We start from the raw sequence: 6,000 nt of genomic DNA, 5'->3' as shown, positions 1-6,000 counted from the left end.
TCCACTGAACACATGGTTACTATTTCACTTTGCTTATTTCCATACCTGTGCATTAGGTAGCTTCAAGCCTCAAGATGTGCTTACACTCCTGAAAACCCTAGATGTTACCTAGGTATAGTAAGAAGTTTAAGTTCTTGAATGCCCAGCTCAGAACATGGGAATAAAGAAAAGGAATTAGAAAATCTCTATGAAAGTTTTAGAAGATTCCTTATCTTCCACAATCATAAGACAGATAACACTGAGCTTGAGGGCTACAAAGGGTTACAAAGTTGCAGTGCCAATTAAATGTAGCACTCTACCAGGCCTCTTCACTAACATTAAGGCATGGTGTGCAAGACACTGGAACCTAGAATAGTGGGCCATTTTGGTAAAAACAGAGAGGACCAAGAAATTTGAATCCCTAAATTATCCTAAACCTTCCTTAATTGTAAAAGCAGCCAATCCTTACCAGCATTACTGTCCATAAAATCTTTCACTTCAGGCAGTTGCCTCAAGGATGCCTGTTTTGCATAAAGACCAGACCTCACCACTTCTTTTGCTTCTAGTCCCAAACAAGAGATTTTTATCCTACCATACTCCAAATGGAGAAATAAAAGATCTACTCTGGAAAAAGATAGCCCTTATCCAAAAGAATTGCAGAAACTTGCTAATGTAAATATTAGCAAGGTGAGCATGTCTGGGGAAAGGGAAATATCCAGACCTTCCAGAAATATTAGATGTTGGCTCTGAATTGAAGCTAATCTTTAAAGACCCAAAACCCTGCTACGATTCATGGCCAGAATAAGTGTCATTGGAAGTCAGTTTAAAGATGAAATTGTGGTGTGAGGCATCTCATCTCACGAGACATCTACTAAAGTCATGGCCACATGCTGTGGTTCTTTCTTTCGTTCTAGAATATATACTTAGCAACCGAAAGAATCCCTAGATTTGTTCCTGTGAAGTGAGGGTCATTATGGTAAGTGTGTCATGTGGAAGCCATTATATCACACCTGCACCAAGAGAGTAAATTAAAAGCAATGTCCTATCCCAGGAGATGGGCAGAAATCAAAGCAATTTTCAAATACCTAGAAGACTGCTGATGATTCTTACTGTTTCTCCCATTAATTTACCTTTGTGGTTGATACAAAAGCCAGAGAGACCTTGCAAAATAAATGATTAGATACTATTGCAAACTTAATCAGATCATTTTACCAATCACAACTGTGATGGGAAAACAGAGATTTTAGTGGATAAAACCAATACATCCCAACATACCTATTTTGCTTTATTTTTTTAAAGATTTTATTTATTTATTTGAGAGACAGAGAGAACAAGAGAGCATAAGCAGGGGGAGCGGCAGGCAGAGGGAGAGGGAGAAGCAGGCTGCCTGCTGAGCAGGGAGCCCAATGTGGGGCTCGATCCCAGGACCCTGGTATCATGACCTGAGCCAAAGACAGGCACTTAACCAACTGAGCCCTCCAGGCACTCCTATTTTGCTTTCTTTAGATTCCTATCAACAGACATAAACATAAAACATCCTGACTGTTTTATCACAGGATATGTCGATTCATCTGCTCCTGGTCATCACATAATCCAGAGGGACCTTGACTGACCTGTTATTCTTCAACTATCAGGTTGGTTCATTTTATTGATGACATTATGCTGATTGGCCCTGGCTACAGGATGGGGCAAACTTTCTAGCTGCCTTAGTAAAACACAGGCATGCAAGAGGATATGGGATGAACCTTGCAAAAGTAAGGAGCCCAACATATCTGTCCAGTATCTAGAAAAGAAAGGTATGCTGGAATACTCTTTATAAAGTGAGAGACAATCTACACTATACCCTGTGAGAAAAGAGATACAATGTTCGCTTGGATTCTGATTCTTATCTTTATTACCTGCCATGTCCAATAGCACTGGAAATGTCAGTGAAACTTGGCAAGTTATAAGGGAACCCAGAGTAGGGTTTTAGACTAAGGACTCATCCTCTTCTGCACGGTTCTAGCATTGCTACTGTAACCTGGCAGAGAATGGCCCTGGGCATTAAGTGATTGATTTAAGTTAACTGTCCTTCATGACCTGGTTATTATCTGATCAATAAATAATAAGTTGTACATAAGCAACAGCATCCCATGCTTAAATGAAAATATTTGTTAAAGAATGAACAAATGTTACTTTTTAAAAACATTTTTCAAGCATTTCATTTCCCTTTTACATTACCTTATTCTGATTGATACATTCCTTTAATTGAAAAGAAATTAGAAGGAAATCGTTAAGAATATTTAACTTTCTGAAGAGTGTAGAGACATCCTCAAATATCAACTCACATGGTACTGAAATAAAGAAATAGTCTAATGGCTCACCAGAGGGCAAAAGGTAATCCAAAAAATAACTGTGGGTTCCTTCAGGTGCCCTTTGCTATTCATTTCCTTCCCTTTAATAACAAATAATTATATATATGGAATTATATCTGGCAATATTTACCCACTCATTCATTATTCATTTAGATGATAAATAGAGAGCTAGAAATGATAGAGATAGAGAAAGTCTAAATCATAAACGGTGCAATAGATTTTAAATGAGTCCCTATGACATTGGATGTATAGGTTGATAAAGGAAATGCTTATAATTCCACTGATTTAGTGTCTTCATTTCTAAATAGGAGTAGCTTAATAATTCTAAAGGAAGACAAAAATATTAATGTGAGTTACTCATAAGCTTAATGAATTTTGTCCAAACCAAACAAGAATTTTTCTTAAAAATTGAACAAAAGTTTGTATTTACTGTCTTTATGATGATTAATTGGATTAATGAAGCTTAACAAATTTTAACAATATTTAAAACTATTTAATGGAATTCAAATTGATTTAACAATTTAAGTGTTCTGTCAACCATGACGAAAAGATGTTAAATGATCCCAAGTTAATTAGCTTTTGATGCTTAACCAGTATTATCTAGTCTTTTGAGCCTAAAAGCATAATCAGGATTTCAAAAAGTTTAGTTATTCCCAACTTGGTTTAAGAAGGCTAAAGACACTAAGCCTCATTTAATGAGGCTTAACTAAGTTTAATGGAGCTTGAAAATTTTAATGAAGTTTAAGTTTTAATAAGATATGAGAACTCCCTCTTATTTAAGATTATGAAGATTTTTCTTTATATCTGGAAAGTACCTTAATTCCTAAGGCAATTATGAATACAACGAAAATCTATTGATAAATAAAGATGACCTCTAAAGGATACAATATGCTTTTTGGGCTGCAGAGGAAGGGCAATCAGAAAACTGAAATTGTGAGTATTGCAATAAAATAGCAGATAATAGATTCCTAGAATCTGATGGGGCCTTTTCTTCCATTTTATTTGATGTTCTACCCAAGGCAGGATCCCTCTATATACTATTCCCAAAATACTGTCATTTAGCTGTAACATTGAACAATCCCTGTGATAAGGCTACTACTCTAGAAAACATCACATCGGACTTTTAACTGACTATTTATAGATAATTAATTATTTTATATTGAGATGCAAAATGGTATTATGAAGCCAGCTTGGCTTACATTTGAATATTGACACCAACAGTTACCAACTGCATTTATACACATTGCTAGAAATAAAACATAATATTTAAATACGTACATTCTGTGGGCACCTGGGTGGCTCAGTTGGTTAAGCGACTGCCTTCAGCTCAGGTCATGATCCTGGAGTCCCGGGATCAAGTCCCACATTGGGCTCCCTGCTCAGTGCGGGGTCTGCTTCCCCCTCTGCCCTCTTCCCTCTCGTGCTCTCTGTCTCTCATTCTCTCTCTCTCTCAAATAAATAAATAAAATCTTTAAAAAAAAAAATAAATAAATAAATAAATAAATACGTACATTCTGGACTTAAGACTGCCTGAGTTTATACTGCAACACCAATATAAGCAGACTAGCTGTGAAGCCTGAGGGAAGTCATTTAACCTCTCTGAGCCTTGATGACTCAAGAGGATTTATTTCTTCATAGAGTTGTTGTGTGGCAAGGTGTGGGCAATCGGTGAATCTGGATAAAGGATATTTGGGAATTCTCGTACTGTTCTCATATATTCTAAATGTTAGAAATCATTTCAAAATAAAATAAATATAATTAAAATTAAAATACACCTCTGTGAACATCAAATAGTTGAATTGTGTTTTTATTTTGTTTCAGCCTATTCTGTCCATCTCTAGCTATTCACTGGAGTATTTAATCCATTTAAAATTAATATAATTAAATGATTGATTAATATATGTTTTCTATTTTCTCCTCTGTTCTTTGTTCTTTTTATCCTCTTTTTCTCCACTTGAATTAACAGAGTACTTTTTTTTTTTAAGATTTTATTTATTTATTTGTCAGAGAGGAAGAGAGAACACACAAGCAGGGGAAGCACACAAGCAGGGGGAAGCAGCAGGCAGAGGGAGAAGCAGTCTCCTCGCTGAGCAAAGGGCCCGATGTAGGACCCTGGGATCATGACCTGAACCGAAGGCCAACACTTAACTGAATGAGCCAGCCAGGCATCCCTAACTGAGTACTTTCAAAATAATCCTTTTGGCATTTCATTTTATTCCCTCTGTCATTTTTATGAATACCTCTGTTTTAATGTTTTAGTGGTTGTTCTAAGGACTAAAATAGTATCTTTAATTTATCACAATCTTTCTTGAATTAATATTACACCAGTTTAGAAAATCAGCAAGGAGACAGTGGCTTTGAATGACACACTGGACCAGATGGATCTCATAGCTATATTTGAAACATTCCATTCTAAAACAGCAGAATACACATTCTTTTCAAGTGCACATGAAACATTCTCCACAAAAGAAGTCTCAACAAATTCAAATGATTTAAGTCATACCATGCATCTTTTCCAACCACAATGCTATGCAACTAGAAATCAACCACAAAACAAACAAACAACTGGAAAAAACACAAATACAAATACACGAAGGTTAAATAACATGCCACTAAACAATGAATGGGCCAATCAAGAAATCAAAGAGGAAATAAAAAAATACATGTGGACAAATAAAACTGAAAACACAATGGTCCAAAATCTTTGGGATTCAGCAAAAACTGTTCTAAGAGGGAAGTTTATAGCAACACAGGCCTAATTCAAGAAACAAGAAAAACCTCAAATAAACAACTTAACCTTATACCTAAAGAAGCCAGAAAAAGAAGAATAAACAAAATCCAAAACCAGTAGGAGGAAGGAAATAATAAAGATTAGAGCAGAAATAAACAATATAGAAACTAAAAAACAAAAACAAAACAAAACAAAACCCACAATAGAACAGATCAGTGAAACCAGGAGCTGATCTGGTTCTTAGAAAAGGTCAGCAAAATTGATAGACCTTTAGCAAGACCATAAATAAAAAAAAATTAAAAAGAAACAAAGATAGAAGGAAAGGAAAGGAAAGGAATAAAACAGAAAAAAGAAAGAGAAAAAGAGAGAGGACTCAAATAAAATCAGAAATGAAAGAGGAGAAATAATAACCAACACCACAGAAATACAAAGGATAAGAGAATATTATGAAAAATTGCATGCCAACAAATTAGACAAACTGGAAGGAACAGATAACTGCCTAGAAACATATAACTTCTGAAAACTGAATCAGGAAGAAATAGAAAATTTGAACAGACCAATTACCAGCAATGAATTGAATCAGTTATCAAAAAACTCCCAACAAACAAAAGTCCAGGACCAGACAGCTTCAAAGGTGAATCCTACCAAACATTTGAAGAAGAATTAATACCTATTTTTCTCAAACTATTCCAAAAGATAAAAGTAGGAAAACTTCCAAAGTTATTTGGTGAGGCTAACATTATCCTGATACCAAAACCAGATAAAGACATTACAAAAAAAAGGAAAACTACTGCCAGTATCTCTGATGAACATAGATGCAAAAATCTTTAACAAAATATTAGCAAACAAAATCCAACAACACATTATAAAAAACCATTCGCCAAAATCAAGTGGGATTTATTCCTAGGTTGCCGGATTGCCGGGGTGGTTCAATAT

This window comes from Neomonachus schauinslandi, chromosome 3 (genome assembly GCF_002201575.2).
Source record: "Neomonachus schauinslandi chromosome 3, ASM220157v2, whole genome shotgun sequence".
NCBI classification, from domain to species: domain Eukaryota; kingdom Metazoa; phylum Chordata; class Mammalia; order Carnivora; family Phocidae; genus Neomonachus; species Neomonachus schauinslandi.
Note: the sequence above shows the minus strand (reverse complement) of the source record.